At 48.4% G+C, this 17,350-nt stretch overlaps 1 pseudogene; it reads right to left on the bottom strand.

Moving 5' to 3' along the window:
• Positions 1-798: 798 nt before the first annotated feature.
• On the bottom strand, positions 799-3,992 carry LOC127313033 (uncharacterized; annotated as a pseudogene).
• Positions 3,993-17,350: the final 13,358 nt, after the last annotated feature.

Below are 17,350 nucleotides of genomic sequence, written 5' to 3'. Positions count from 1 at the left end.
AACTGAAAAGCTTTTGGTTGAGTTTTGGGGTTGTATCCTCACTTTCTGATTGAATTGTTAGCATACACTCATGCTTTTAGAAATCAAAGACTATTTGAGCTAAATAGGTTGAACGGCGCCTTGATTCTGACTCGCGGTGCCGACCCCATACCGTAGCAGGAGTTTCCACCGATTCGGACGCTCCGGTGGTTTGTATCTAGGGAAACCCTAGGGCGGGGACCCCGCAAATCTACCCATAGGGTTAGGGTTAGGGTTTGAGTTAGGGCTAGCAATGGACTTTTTTCCTTTGTTTTAGGACATATGTACATCGATAGCAGATGTTGGCGCTACTGGCTCCCGTCGACCCGTCTACGAAGAGCGTCACTCGTGGGATCTACATAAGCCATCTACCATTTTTTCCTTTAAAAAAGTAACTATTTTTACATAATTCATACTAGTACATAAATAAAACAAACATAATATAAAGTAAATGAGAGAGAAGAAAAAAAGAAAATAAAAATATATATGCCGAGGGTGGCCGTCGGCATAGGTGGGTGATGCCCTATGCCGAGGGTGGCCCTCGGCGCCTCGCTGACGCCGTGACCGAGCCGTCACGGCCGGAGCGGGACCGGAGCACATGCCTGTGCTACGCCGACGGCCTTGCGTACGCCAAGGGTGGCCGTCGGCGTAGCTCTCTCTACGCCGAGGGTATTCATACGCCGAGGGGCTCGGTGGTCTGCTGCCATGGACCGGACGTACGCCGACCGTCGGCGTACGCCACAGCCGTCGGCGCAGCGAGCCATTCCTGTAGTGCATTGCACTTACCTACTGAATCTGTGAAGCAAGCCACATGTAACTGTTGTCTTTGCTTCAATCATATTGTCCCACGTTGGTCTTGTAGATCCCAAGCTTGTAGATTTTTAGTGTGATCACTGGTTTGGGAAAGGAACCCCTGCATTATTATCAGCGGCTTTAGGCCTTCTGAGTTCAAATTGTATTAGCACAACACATCATTTTGTACCGTTGTTTGGGGACCTTATGGCTGAGGGGCGAATTGCCTAGCGTGAATCGTATTAGGTCGTCTCATTCCCGGAAGCATGAGTGTATGTTGGAAGAAGAAAGTTTGATGATCTACTCCTTTGTTCTTAATTATTAATGCCAATGTTTTCACATATGAGAGGCGTCAGTGTGTTTTTGGACAATTGCCAGGATAAAGAGAAACTCATGTCATTTATGCAGGATATAAACTATGGAGCAGATGATATTGTTATTGCATCTTACCACAGGATCGACAACACATTAGTTACTTGCGAGAGACCATCTCATAACCACCTGATGTCCTCCTCTCCGAAGGCAGCAACGAGGCGTCTCCAGGCCGCTGATGCAAGAACAGGAGCGTGCAGCAACGCGGCTCCGCACGGCACAACAATGTCCCATGCGACACCGAACAGGTCGCCACGAGGGTTTGCGTATACCCTGCTAAGCCTCGCGCCTAGCTCTCCGTAGATCCGCCCCCTGATAGCGTCATACACGTGAGGCGCCACACGGATCACGGTGCCCCCCATGTAAAACCACGGTGAAATCGCTCGAACTCCAGACCCTGACCTCATCAGGATGACCTGAGGAAGAAGGAAGCCATCCAGTACCAGCCCTGCGTACGCCACGAGGTCGCCCCATGGCGTGTCTAGCAGTCCACCGACGCTTGCAGCCAGCGATCCCTCGCTTGCAGCAGCAGCAGCCGGTGCATTGATCGCGTGGACGATCGTGGTTAGGATTCCCCCGAGCAGGTACAACGGCAGGCATACCTGTAGCACGACCCTCTCCGATATGGCCGTCGACGGTGTACTGGTGGGTTCGCTCTGGTGTCTGGCCGACCTCAGGCGGCCGAACAACGCTAGCTGAAGAAGGCGCAGCTGCAGCAGCAAGGCGATCAGCGCAGGCACCCTCACCATCGCCTGGTTCAACTCTATCCACCCTTCCATAGTTGAGTATAGAAAATACTGGCTCCTCCTGCTCAGGAACAGCACCTCAAAGCTGAGTACGAGAGGGGCGAGGTGCCCCAAGGAGAGGATGACGAGCATGGTGACCGGCATCGCCGGAGCTGTCTCGGGGTTCCGCTTGGTGTGGAGGATCTGCAGGACGGTGAAGAGGCATGACAGCGTCGTGGAGGCCACCAGCATTATGCTCTCCAAGTCCATCCTCGATATCGCCTCGGACAGCCACATGGGGTAAGCCCCGTACATAGTGATGTCCATCTTCTCGAAGAAAAGACGGTCCGCCCTATCCCTAAGGCTGTTGATTGCTCCCCTGTTGCCGAGCCCCTGAGCCCTGTCACCCAGGGAGGCGAACTGCACGGTTATTAGTATCTGGCAGTCCATCGAGCCCTTGTGATCTTGGCATCCCACCATGGACATGATGCCCCTCTTGGGATCATACACACCCTCTGCTGAGATTTGTCCTTCCTCAAGTGTATATGGGCTCGACACATTCACCCGTTTCTCGTGGGGAGGAGCATAATGGTGTATATCGTAGCTGATGCTCAGCAGATCGTCAACCACCGCAGGCCGGGTGGAGCCATCGGCGGCCTCCCCTTCGTCGTTTAGCACCACCGAACCAATCGTGCGTGGGTAGGCGTCTCCGCTCCCCGCGTTTGCCATGTAAAACCGAAGGCAGAAGTCGGTGTAATATTCCGGGACCGGGAGCAATCCCTTGATCTTCTCCTTGTTCATCTTGAGATAGTGTTTCTTCGCCACCTCCAACATCGTGTCATTGTAGGTGTACTTCACATCGGAGAGGTTCATTCTGTTGTCGTCGAAGTCGAAGCTAAACGCCGATATCACGCCGGAGATTGGTCTAGCATCGCCGTCGATCATCCTCTTCTGATCTGAGTTCCAAAGCACGCCAGCCACGACGCTCCGCTCAAGGACCGTCCACATGGCCGGAAACCAGAAACTCATCCCGGTCTTGCACTCGCGCACCGCCACAGTTGAGGGCACAGAGCGCACCACCCGACATGCTCTAAGGCAGAGCATCTTCCGATCTGAGTCCCAGTGCCCATCGGCTACAACCGCCTCCTCGTTGACCATGAGGTTGTAGTACGAACTGTATCCACGCCTCCCGGACCTGGTGTCGTTGGAGAACAGCATGTACGCGCGCACGGCGCCTTCCGCGGTGCACACTATCCGGTTGATGTGCATCCGACGAAGCTTGGCCGGAGCGCCGTCGTGATGATCAAGAAGCATGTATGAGGTCAACATGAGTTGACCGCACACGGAGTCGCTCCCAAGCGTCCGGAGCGAGCCCATGCTCGGCTGCACCAGTGAACTGCAGGTGGCGCGTTCTCCGTACTTGTAGTCCTCACCTTCATCGTACGCGAGCAAGTTGATGGCCCCGAAGTCGGAGGAGCCATCTAGAGTGCCGGTCATGAAGGGATCGGTGAGGGTGGAGGGACTAGGCACGTGGAGGCGGAGGGTGACGTTCGTGTACTGCTTTAGAGAGCCATTGGCAGCGGGTTCGGTGCCCGTCCCGACCATGCAGAGTTGGAGTGAGGCGGAGGAGTAGTAGCCATCGAGGACGAAAGATATGGACTGGGCGAAGGTGTGATTGAGGCGTCTTCCAAGGGTCAAGTACTTGTTGCTGCGTGGTCCGGTGAGGGTGAGGGTGGCAGTGAGGTGGATGAGAGTCGGATCACTGGTGCGGATCACGTGGTCGGGGACGAGGGAAAACGAGCGGTAGATGCTCTGGAGTTGATCATCGGCGGAGAAGAGGTTATCCGCGTTGCCAGAGAAGTAGCTGGAATATATCTGGAAGGAGCGGGCGAGTAAAAGGGCATCATCGGAGTCGGTGAAGCGGTTGGAAGCTGGTGCCACGGAGGAGCAAACGGAGTAGTAGGAGTTGGTGGAAACTGCGGCGGAGAGGGTGGTGGTGGACACAAGAACAAGGAAGCAGAGGTAAGTTGAGAAGTAATTAGGATTCTTGGGTGGTGGTGATGGCACCATTGTTGGTTGGTTGAGCTTGTTTTTTCGATAAAGGATGCCTTTATTACTTTTTGAAAGCAATTACATCCAGCCTCTGCATAACCAGGATGCACACAGCCGTTTTATTGTCTCAAGTTCAAAAAAGATAAAAAATAAAACTAGGCGAGATACATATCGGAACGATGAATCATATAACGCCTAAGGAGTAGGTGGGGCATCTATCCGTAGACTATGCTGCCACCCATGTTGGGAAAAAGTATCCCTCGCCGTAGCCTCCAACCGTGTACAGACCTCCGTAAACAGGTCTCGGTTCTCCACTCGCTGAAGAGGTAACCACGAACGGAGAATACCTGTACATCTGTAGATGACCTGCAACAAAGAGCAATTTATATCATTAAAAATCTTGTCATTTCTACATAGCCATAGCGCCCAGATAATTGCTAGCGCCCCCACGCTAAGAAGCAACTTAAACCTTGAATCGACACCATGAAGCCAATTGCCAAAGACATTGGCAACACTAGTCGGAGGATACAGGGTAGACGCTACTTGGATGACTGACCATATAGATCTCGCGAACTGGCACTGGAAGAATAAGTGTTTGATTGTTTCGTCGTGATGACAGAAAACACATCGAGTACTCCCATGCCAATTACGCTTAACAAGATTGTCTTTGGTGAGAATTACCCCTCGACGAAGATACCATCCAAAATTTTTAATTTTAATGGTATCTTCATCTTCCAAATCTTCTTGTTATTATCAACTGGTAAATCAGAAATAAGGATCGCGTTGTAGAAAGATTTTACAGAGAAAGTACCATTGACATGAAGGTTCCATCTAAATTCGTCTGGTTCGTCTGATAATTGAATATCTCCGAGCCGTTGAATTAAGGTATTCCATGCCACAAGACTTTGTCCAAGTAAACCCCGGCCGAACGCCACCCTCGGAGGTGAGGTAGCCATTACAGTAGCAATGGTATCACCTTGACGGCGAACAATCCTATAAAGAGCTGGATACTGTTCACTTAAGGGTGCATTGTCTAGCCAAGCATCTTCCCAGAACCGTATCTGTGCTCCATTCCTTATTGAGAAAGTGCCATGGCGAAAAAAATCATTTTTTGTCGCCATTAGCCCGGCCCAGAAGTGAGAATCCCTGGTTTCCAAACCACTTGGGATAATGTCTTCGAACCAATATACTTTCTCCGAAGAATAGTTTGCCAAGTCCCATCCTCAGTGAGGAGCTTAAACAGCCATTTACCCAGTAGAGCTGAATTCTTGACTGCCAAGTCATGAACTCCAAGCCCGCCGGGGTCTTTGGGACTACAACCTATACTCCACGTAACCGGTCGATATTTCTTTTTCTCGCTGTCCCCTTGCCAAAAGAATCTGGATCGATAGTAATCGAGTTTATGCAGAATTCCTTTCGGTAGGATGAAAAATGATAACATATACAGTACCATATTTGTGAGTACCGAATTAATGAGTACCAATCTTCCACCCAGGGACAGCAATTTACCTTTCCAACTACTAAGGCGTTGTTGTAGTCTTTCTTCCACTAATTTCCATTCCGCGATTGTAAGTCTCCGATAATGAATCGGAATACCCAAATAACGAATCGGAAATTGGCCTTGCCTGCAACCAAACAACTCTGTATACAGAGTCATATCATTTTGGGCATCACCGAAGCAGAACAATTCACTTTTATGGAAATTGATTTTCAGTCCTGACAATTGCTCAAAAGCCGCCAAAATTAATTTCAGATTTTGAGCTTTTTCAAGATCATGATCCATAAACAGAATTGTATCATCGGCATATTGAAGTATAGATAAGCCACCATCAACTAGATGTGGAATCACTCCTTCAATCTGGCCATCAGCCTTAGCCCGCTCTATGAGTATAGCCAGCATATCCGCTACAATGTTAAACAACATCGGTGATAACGGATCCCCTTGGCGTAACCCTTTTCGTGTTTGGAAATAGTGACCGGTGTCATCATTAACCCGGATTGCGACACTACCTCCATACACAAAATCATTTATCAGAGCGCGCCACTCTGGAGAAAAACCTTTCATCCTGAGTGTCTGCTGTAGAAAAGACCACTTAACTTTATCATACGCCTTTTCAAAATCTAGTTTTAAAATAACCCCATTTAATTTCTTAGAATGCATCTCATGTACCGTCTCATGCAAGACCGCCACACCATCGAGGATGTTCCTTCCTTGCATAAAGGCTGTCTGTGATGGCTGGACAACATGATCCGCAACCGTATTAAGTCTAATGGTGGCCACTTTCGTGAAAATCTTGAAACTTACATTTAAGAGGCAGATAGGTCTATATTGTTGAATCCTTTCTGCCTCATTAACTTTCGGTAACAAGATTACTTCACCAAAATTTAGACGAAATAATTCTAGTTGTCCAGAGTGTAGGTCACTGAACAAATCTAGAAGGTCCGATTTAATCGTGTCCCAGAAAGTTTGATAAAACTCGGCTGGGAAACCATCAGGACCCGGTGCTTTGTTGCATTCCATTTAGAAAACTGCCTTCTGAACCTCTTCCTCGGTATAAGGTGCGGTTAGTAGACCATTTTCCTCAATGGAAACTTGGGGTATATCAGCCGTTAAGTCCTCGTTAAGAGAGAAGGTACTTTCCTCCGGAGGACCAAACAAACCTTTATAATAACTAGTAATGTAAGATATGAGTTTCTCATGGCCTTCAATCACCCCTTCATCTTGAGTAAGAGAATGAATAAGTTTTTTCCGATGTCTTCCATTGGCTAAAGCATGGAAATATCGCGTATTTGAATCTCCTTGCAATATGAACTGGGCTTTGGATCGTTGATACCATTTGAGTTCTTCCTCACGAAGGAGACTCGCCATCTGCGCATTTGATTGATTTTTAAGTTCAATCTCCTGCGTCGACAACGGTCTAACCTCCGCAACAGCCTCAAGCTCATCAATAACATTTGATAAGCGAGCCTTCTCTTTTTTAAGGATACCCGCCGTATGGGCAGCCCAACCAGAGAGATGTTTGCGCATTGACCGCATCTTATTATTCCATCTCAGAATTGGAGAGCTACCCCCGACCGGTCTCTCCCAAACCTTCTTAACCATTTCATGAAAACCCTCTCGATGTAGCCAACCAAGTTCAAATTTGAACGGTCGTTTACACACAGGACGGGGATTCCCAGTAGTTAGGAAGATGGGGGCATGGTCAGACAAATTTACAATACGTTCTAGTGCACGGACAGACACCATATGGTATTTATTTTCCCATTCGGTGTCCATCAACACGCGATCTAGTTTCTCGTAAGTGGGTTCAGGCAAGTTGTTGGCCCAAGTAAACTGTCGACCAGACATGAACACCTCCCTTAAATCAAGGCTATCGATGACAGCGTTGAACAAGAAAGGCCAATGTCCATCAAAACAGCCTTTACTTTTCTCGTGAGGAAATCTCAACAAATTAAAATCGCCTCCGATTAAAATCGGATAAGGATTATCTTTTGTAAGATTTACCAATTCACGTAAAAAGTCAGCCTTAAAAGCATCCTGGGCGGCACCATACACGGCAACCAGACTCCACTTGAACCCGTCTGCTTTATTCTGAATGTCGAGCTTAATATGATACTCTCCATCAGAACTAGCTAAGACAGTCATGGTATCTATGCGGACGCCAAGTAAAATGCCACCAGATCTACCACGAGGTGGGCGAGAAAACCACTGAAAGTTAATTCCGCCTGACAATCGGTCGAGAAAACTTTGAGTGAAATTTCGCCTACCCGTTTCCGATATAGCAATGAAATCTAAATCATAATCTCTACAACCATCGGCAATATGAGAATGCTTAGCCAAGTCACCAAGACCTCTGCTATTCCGAAACATGCCGTTCATCGAGAAACTATTTTGGATTTAGAATTTTTGCCATATCTACGAGATTTCTTTCCAGCCGATGATCTAGAACCACGTTCAGAGGCAGTTAGATCATAAACTGAACTAAGCTCTGAGTGGTCTAAATCAACTTCTGTCACACTTCCAACTGTAGCCGAGAGAAGATGACCATCTAGGATGCCATCATCTTCATCATCGTCAACAATGGAAGTAGCCGACTCAGTGGATCCATTTGGAGCAACCGTTAAACGGTCAAGCTCCGTCTGTCTCAACACATGAGCTGAAGCTAAAATCTCATCCGAACCACTACCCAACGAGATACCTATACTACTCAAATTCGAAGAAACTCTAGTATCAGAAAAAGAAATGAAAAACTTGGATGAATTTCTAGTAGCTGCCGTGTCGAGGTTCTTCTCCGCCTTGCGCCGCATGGCCCTCTCGGTATGTCCAGCGAGGGCGCAGAGGAAAGCGAACCCGCCGCAGCTCTCCCGCACGCACGGCTCCTGGTTCGGCCTCAGATTCGTCTCCGCCGGCTTCGGATCGGTCTTCTGGTCCGACTCCTCGTCTGCAGGCCGCCGCCGCGTCGGGGCGGGGGCCTCCGCGGCGTAACTCGATCTGCGGGCTGCTGGCGCCTTGCGCGCGGGGCCGAGGAGCCTCGCCGTCGCGGGATCGAGGCGGATAGCGGGGCGGCTGGCCTTGGCGCCGCGGGGCTCGGAGGGGCAGGCGTAGGGGCTCCACCGCGCCGGCGCGGGCGCGGGGGAGGGCGAGGGCGCGGGACCGGGGCCGAGGCGCGCCGAGAGGGTGGAGGAGATCGGCATGGCGGCGATCCCAGCCTAGCGGAAGCGCGGCGATGGGGAGGGCGCGGCGGCGATCTAGGAAGAAGATGATGATATAAGTAATGTGAGTGGCACTTTGTAGCAGGGTGGACTCGTGGACTCGACGTTCACCCTCTCTCCAAAGATTCTCTTTGCTGAAACATTTCATTGCTGCAACGAGAAAAGTTATGCAATACTCAGCTACACACGCATATCTGTATCATTCAATTAACTTGCCTAGGGAGTACGTGAGGAGAAGTCAGACACATGCTAGCTGTTGCTCTTCTCTCTTGCACAGAATCATTTTCTCTCTCAAGAGCTGTCTATCTCTCCAGAGATCCTCACTAAAATTTACTCTCGGATACTTCCTCTTGAAAGCGGAACGAAAGAGTTTGGGCCGTCCCGACGGACCTCGTCGGGTAGGGATCCTTTCATATATATAGTGTATAAAAGAGATTACAATATGACCGTATACGTATAGGAAAGTATACTCTAACACCCTCTCTCAATCTCAACTAAGGAAAGATTGAGATTGCGTTTACAATGCTCATACAACGGTAAAGGGAGAGGCTTAGTAAAAATATCTGCAACTTGATCCTTGGAAGATATGAATCGAATCTGCAGTTGCTTCTTATAGACCCGCTCACGAACAAAGTGAAAATCAACTTCAATATGCTTTGTCCTTGCATGAAAAACCGGGTTGGATGACAAATATGTAGCACCAATATTGTCACACCATAAGACTGGAGGCCGAACTTGAGCAACACCAAGTTCCCTCAACAGTGACTGTACCCACACAAGCTCAGCTGTGGCATTAGCAAGAGCTTTGTACTCTGACTCAGTACTCGAACGAGAGACTGTGGACTGCTTACGAGCACTCCAGGCGATCAAATTTCCTCCATAAAAGATAGCATAACCCCCCGTAGATCGCCTGTCATCTATACTGCCAGCCCAGTCTGCATCTGAAAAAGCTGAGAGCAGTGTAGAGAAAGAGGACCGAAGTTGTAGACCAACATCAACTGTGTGACGCACATAACGAAGAATGCGCTTGACAGCTGACCAATGAGGTGTACGGGGCTCATGGAGATACTGACATACCTTGTTCACCACAAAGGACAAATCAGGACGCGTGACAGTGAGGTACTGAAGACCACCAACAATGCTCCTGTACTGAGTAGCTTCATCAGCTGAGAGAGGATCACCATCAACACTGCACAGACGCTCAGAAGACGCCATGGGTGTAGTCACAGGAGTGCACTTCAACATACCAGCACGTGCAAGAAGATCAAGAGCATACTTGCGCTGTCGAAGAAGGAGACGACCTGATGTGGCCACTGAAACCTCAATACCCAAAAAATAGTGCAGAACACCAAGATCCTTAGAACTCGGCCCGAAGCTTTTCAATCAACCTGGGAATAGCAGTGGCAGTGGAGCTGAGAACAATAATGTCATCAACATAAACCAGAAGATAAACTGTAACATCTGGTCGTCGAAGAATGAACAAGGACGTATCAGCCACCGACGGAGAAAATCCCAAAGATCCAAGGACGGAACTGAGACGAGCATGCCAAGCACGAGGAGCCTGCTTCAGGCCATAGAGTGATCTAACAAGTTTGCAATAGTGGCCAGGCTTGTCAGAATCAATAAAACCAGGAGGTTGACGCATATATACCTCCTCATCTAGAAAGCCGTTAAGAAACGCATTCTGAATATCAAGTTGTCGAAGGTGCCAGCGATGAGAAACAGCCATAGCAAGAAGTAACCGAATGGTAGCTGGCTTAACCACGGGACTGAAAGTCTCATCATAGTCCAAACCATATCGCTGTTTATATCCTTTGGCAACAAGACGCGCCTTGTATCTCTCAATCGAGCCATCAGCATGAAGCTTCACCTTGAATACCCAGCGAGAGTCAATGAGATTAACTCCAGATACAGGAGGTACCAAATGCCAAGTGTCATTAGCTTGAAGAGCAGAAAACTCGGCCTCCATAGCAGCACGCCAGTGAGGAGTACGAAGAGCATCCTTATAGTCACGAGGTTCATGAGTATGCTTGAGTGCTGCATGGGCTTCCAGAACACAATTCCAGGCAATTGTACCGTCAGTGCGTCGTTTTGGCTGATGAATACCGAGACGATGACGAATAACAGGACCAGCTGGAGGAGGCGGTGGTGGTGAAGATACATGCTCAGGTGCCTGCGCCGTAGATGCTGGTGAAGATGTTGCAGCAGGGGAGACCGGCGAGGGAGCTGTCGGCGTGACAGGGCGCGTTGGTGCTGGCGAAACAGGAGACTGCAGGTCTCCAGAAGCGTCGCTGTCACGGGCAGAAGAGTCGCTGTCGCGTCCCGGAGCAGCGCGGACAGAAACGTCGAGTCCAGGAGCAGCGCTGTCGCGCACGATGGCTGCGAGCTCAGGCGCATGCATGCAGCGGCCAGGCACCGCGTCGCTGTCGCGCGCATGCATATAGGGGCCAGCAGCGTCTGCATGGCGGGAGGCAGGAAGCAGCACGCGCGGCTCTGCATGGCGGGAGGCAGCAAGCGGCTCACGCTGCTGTGTGCATGGTTCGGCTGCTGCTGTGCAGACCGGCTCAGCTGATGTGCTGCATGGCTGCACATAGCCCGAGGCAGCACCATGCAAAGGAAGTGCTTGATCGACGTAAACCGGCGCTGATGGAGGAATAAGAATTTCCAGGCGACTTCCGCGTCCAGTACCTGCACCATGGTCAGCGAGCAAAGGCGAGGAATGTGCAACATCCATAAAGTGGTCAGCTGTTAATAAAGATGACTCAGAAACAGGTGGCAGAGTATGCGAGTTTGGCATGTTGACAAAGGGAAACACATTCTCATCAAAGATAACGTCCCTAGAAATATAGACACGATTAGACGGAACATGAAGACATTTATATCCCTTATGAAGAGAACTATAGCCCAGAAACACACACTTTTTCGACCGAAAATCAAGCTTGTGATTGTTATAGGGTCGAAGGTGAGGCCAGCAAGCGCACCCAAAGACCTTAAAAAAGGTGTAGTCGGGTGTTTCATGTAAAAATTTCTGAAGAGGAGTCTTCATATCAATTGTGCGACTTGGAAGCCTGTTAATAAGAAAACAAGCTGTAGCAAAAGCATCACTCCAATAACATAGTGGTACAGATGCATGTGCAAGGAGAGTAAGACCAGTTTCAACAATGTGACGGTGCTTACGCTCAGCGGTGCCATTTTGTTGGTGGGTGTGAGGACATGATACACGATGTGAGACACCAAGGTTGTGAAAGAAAGGATGGAGTTTTTCATATTCACCACCCCAATCTGTTTGTACATGAATAATCTTGCGATTTAAGAGGCGTTCAACATGTTTTTGGAATTGGAGAAACACATCATAGACATCAGATTTATTCTTGAGTAAATAAAGCCAAGTAAAGCGACTGAAAGCATCAACAAAGCTCACATAAAAACGATGTCCACTAACAGAAGTTTGGGCAGGGCCCCACACATCTGAATAAATAATCTCTAGGGGATACTTTGTTACACGAGTAGACAAGGAGAAGGGCAACTGATGACTCTTCCCTTGCTGACAAGCATCACAGACAGACTCAATTTTATTGGACTCATGTGTAGATGGTAACTCATGACTACGAAGAACATATTGAACGACTTGAACGGCTGGATGACCTAGGCGACGATGCCACATATCATGCGACACCTTGACACTAGAAAGGGCTTGCTTGATGACAGGTGCTTTAATCTCATAGAGACCTCCACTGCATCGACCTCTAAGGATGGGTGCTCTCGTGTCCAGGTCCTTTACAAAAAGATCATAAGGATGAAGTTCAATAAAGACATTGTTATCATGGGAAAGTTTACTCATAGACAACAAATTACGTGTGGCTTTAGGAACATGAAGACCATTATTGAGAGCTAGAGACCTAGAGTATGGAGTGGATAAAACAGCCTGACCAACATTATGAATGTGCATACCTGATCCATTAGCTGTGTGAACCTGGTCGGTGCCATGATAAGGCTCGCGCGAGGTGAGCTTGTCCAGCTCATGCGTGATGTGATGCGTCGCTCCAGAGTCTGCGTACCATGCCGGGTCTACAGACTGAGAACCCTGAGGACCATGAGAAGCTGTCATCGCCATTGCAATTTGCTTCTCCGTATTACTTCCATCATTGCCAACACCCAGAAAGTCGCGATTGAAACGCTTGTAACACCTGGAGGCTGTATGGCGTGGAATCCCACACAACTGACAGATAACCGATCCACGACCAGTGTTGGACTTTGACGTGGTAGAGGTGGTTGGTGCCTTGTCCGGCGGTGAGAAAGGCGGGGCTGGGGCCCGTGGTCCACCACGAGCAGCCCCAAACGCGGCGACAGGTGCAGCAGGCGCAACCACATGTGCAGCAGGATAATGTGAGGAACCGCTGGTGCGGCGCTGAGCCAACTTGCGTTGTTCTGTACTCTGAAGCTGGGAGAAAAAATCGCGGATTGGTATGGGAGTGGTTCGATTGGTGACCACTTCATAGAGCGCATCATACTCTTCATCAAGTCCAGCAAGTATGTATGAGACAAATTCCGCATCACGCAGGGGCTCACCAATACTGGTAAGGGAATCTGAGAGTGCCTTCATATGGTGAAAATAGGCATTAATCGTCTTGTTCCCTTTCTTCAACTCAGCCATCTCCTGGCGAATGGCAGAGGACCGAGCAATGGAGGTGGAAGCAAATGCTCCACTCAACGTCTCCCAGGCTTCACGAGAGGTACCGGAAAACATGATCATCCCAAGGACACCTTCAGTCATCGAAGAAACAAATCCTGAGAGTATAGCTTGATCCTGTTGGACCCAATGCTGATGTGCAGGATTAGGGGCATGATGCATGCTGCCAGCGTGAGGAACAGTAATATGAGGACTCGGACATGGAACCGTGCCATCCACATATCCCATGAGTAGGTGGCTGCGAAGAAGCGGTCCAACCTGTGCACGCCAGAACAAATAATTCTCGCTAGTCAATTTGATGGAGATTGACGAGGAGATGGTGACAACCGGCGGCAAACCATGAGCAGAAAGAGGTCCATGTTGAAAACCTTGCATCGGCATGTGTGGCTGTGTTGGAGTAGAGCCATAGGGTGAAGCCGGTGTTGCTGGCGGTGCTGTTCCATACCCTAGCATAAGAGGAGTTGTTGAAGGCTGCGGAGGTTGCGGCGTAGATGATGATCCAGCTCCATACGCTGCTGCCCCGTAACCTTGCATATGTGTGATAGGATAGGGATATCCAGGGTAATATCCGGGCGACAATCCCATCACAGGTCCAAAACCAGAAGCTCCCAGAGAGGCCGCAACCCTTGCTGCATCTGTGTAGAGAGCATGTGGAAACTGTCCTGAGATCTGGTCGTGTGGAAACTGTCCAGGCGGAATCAATCCCGCAGGAAATTGCCCAGGTAGAAACTGCCCTGTAGTCGGGCCACCAAGAGCTGGCGCGGCAGGCTGCAGCCCCGCAGATTGATCTCCAAGGGCTGGCAGGACTGGCACCGAGGCTGGCGCCGAAGACGGGGGATCAGCGTCGGCCGTCGTAGCGCTCGCGCTCGGGATCGGGATCGTAGCAGGAGGAGGCGGCATCGTGCTCGCGCTCGCGGACGGGAGGGTCACGGACCCAGAAGACATCGGGGTAGAGGCCATGGATGATGGCGGCGGCGGCGCAACGACTGCAGCGACGACTGCTAGCGCGGCGGCGGAAGAGAGAGTCGGCGGCGGCCGACTAGGTCAGGAGCGGTTGCTCTGATACCATGAAAGCGGAACGAAAGAGTTTGGGCCGTCCCGACGTACCTCGTCGGGTAGGGATCCTTTCATATATATAGTGTATAAAAGAGATTACAATATGACCGTATACGTATAGGAAAGTATACTCTAACACCTCTCACTCCGTCCCGTTAAAACCTGTTCTCTTTCTCCGCGAAATCGCCCTCTGAGAGAAGCTGTTTTCTGTAGTTTCCGGAAAGCAACTAGTTGCAAGCGCACCCCGTTATTTTAGTTTACATTTTTCAAAATCTAGAAATGTTAAAAAAAATTGGGTTGCACCTGCAACTAGTTGTGGATTGTAGTTTACTGGAAGAGAACGCATGCAGCAAGCTCTGTCTTCTCTCGCACGTGGTTGCACACTCTCTGCCACCAAAAGAAAACAATGGCAAGAAAAGGACAAGCTGGTCGATCGGGACCCAGTCAAATTAGGACTCCACGGTCAACTTCACGCACAGCAAATCCATGGCAGGGAATCACTCATCTCTAGAAATCTTTGAGTGAATGTACTGTAGAATAGGGATGATGTACACTTGGGTCGATGCTCAGAAAAACTCTTCTCCCACGATCTATGCTCATTTGCTGAATCAGGGTGGAACGTGGACTAGATCATGAATTAATGATGGGAGAACGGGCCGGATCCAATGTCCAGTTGGTACCATTCGGCATCTTCAGCAGTATAATAGCACGAGACATGCATATAATAGCATCAGCGAGGTTGTTTAAATTGCAACTGACCTTTATAAAACTATATACTGCGTAGGATATATATATCACTTTTCATAGTTTGCAATCTTGAATTAGTAACAACGGCGAGCTTAAAAGTAGTTGAAAGCATAGTAATATCTCGCTTTATTTCATCACCTAGCTCGCCTTGAATAAGGTTATTATTTTTCAGTGGGCAAGATATTTGCATGGAATATACACCTGCAACTGGTATGCTGGCATGTTATGTCACTCTATAGACCCCTAAGTCGATTTAATTTCAGATAAACTGCATGTTTAATATAAATCCTACTGCTAAAGCCAAGCAGCTAGAACTTCAATTACTGTCATAGAGTGCGAAGAGTGTGCCATGGGAGAAACACATGATTGTACTACAATTGACACCTCCGTGTATCATGCTCATGTTTAGTGTGCAGAATTCATCAAGCTCCCACTCTTCAACAAAAAGATCGGTGCATGTAAAGTTTAGATGGAAAATAGCCATTGAACGTTCATGCTTTCCGCGAAATGATGTTGAAACGTACCAATCTGTAAACTTTCACTGGCTTACTTTCTGAGAAATGATCTTGCAATCTTACTGATCAGAAGTTCTTCTCCATTTTGGGATAAAGCACAAAATGAGGAGTGCTGCCCATACACAAGTTCAAATAGAGAGAGTTGGGGAAGGCGTCCTTCCTTGGGGGCAGCAAAGTAATGGATTATCCTCAGGCGAGCGTCTAGGGGTTTCTGATCATAAGCATAAGGTAAATTTATTTCTTCAGTTTACATGTCTTTTAGTTCCTCACGTAATTGCTATGAACCAAGGATTAAAGTGGCACATCACATGTTACAACTTAACAAGGTCTTACTAGTATTTTTTTTTTCTGTACAATCCCGTTAAGCATCCCTTCTTTTCAGCTTATGGCAGCAGGAAGACAAGATCTGTTTAGAAGGTAAAGCTTATGATAGGGTCAAATAGGATGGAGTCAATTGCATTTTTTTATGTTTGCTTACTGCTGAAACAAATAGCTGGATTCAAATTAGTAAGTTTATATTTCGAAGAGAACAAATAGCTGAAATGATCATTTCCTCCCAAACTGCAGAGCTTGACGCTGAGACCTCTGGAACACCACCATGACGGGTACGATGAAAATAAAGGAATTTTTTAGAATCTAGGTACAGTTACAGTTCCAAAGTCGATTATACTTACAGTGTTTTTTAAGTTACATGATGTCCGTGCAGTAAGTTACAGGATTGTCTGAAACTTACGGCATTCCGTTCATTGTAAACTTGTCATTTTTTTCCTACGCTACATATTTTTGAATTTCAGTGCGAAATTTGGCATGTCCTTTTCATGCGAAAATTTTTATACAAATTTTTGGATATCGGGAAATACGATTTTTACCTGAGTTGAGAGGGTAAATCGAATGCGGCGCAATTCAAATGCTTTTTGAAAGTGCTTAACAGACCACCTTGCAGGGGCTCCGCCGAAACCACTCACTATTTCAAAGGAGAGGAAAAATAGGTCTCTATGGAAGAGGCGAGGCATGATATGGGGGAGAGCTGACCCAGCACTTTAGGCTGTGCATCCAGGGCCATGCTCAGGACAAGAGAACAAAGTCGTCTTGACTAACTTTGAATACTCAGTTTAACCCAGACAGAACTACTAGGAACACGATGATTCACCGACAGAAACACACCTCACTCACGGGCGCTGACCCTGTTGTATACTTACCTACTGAACCTGTGAATCAAGTCATATAAGTATCATGTTCACGTTGGTCTTGTAGATTCCAAGGTTTGTAGAATTCTAGTGTGACCACTGGTCATTAACCCAGACAGAACTGCTAGGAACCCTGCATTATCATTGTTAAGCTTCATGCACTAGCCACTTGAACCAAAAGTCCGAACTGATAGAAAGGGCTAGGCAATCCACATATACACTTCACAACACCCCCACTCGCGTGTGACGGGAGAAGAGAAAGTCAACACGTGAAAGAAGAAGAGCACACCGAAACAGGGCATCAAAGGTGGCTAAAGAGGGGGGCAACAACAATTTTAAGGCTTAATTGCGAAAACCAGAATTTGAACTTGAGACCTGGGGCTCTAATACCATGTTAAGCTTCCTGCACTAGCCACTTGAACCAAAAGTCCGAACTGATGGAAAGGGCTAGGCAATCCACATATACACTTCACAACAATCATC

Source organism: Lolium perenne, chromosome 7 (genome assembly GCF_019359855.2).
Source record: "Lolium perenne isolate Kyuss_39 chromosome 7, Kyuss_2.0, whole genome shotgun sequence".
In the NCBI taxonomy this organism is placed as follows: Eukaryota; Viridiplantae; Streptophyta; class Magnoliopsida; order Poales; family Poaceae; genus Lolium; species Lolium perenne.
This window is presented reverse-complemented; position numbering and strand designations above follow the sequence as displayed.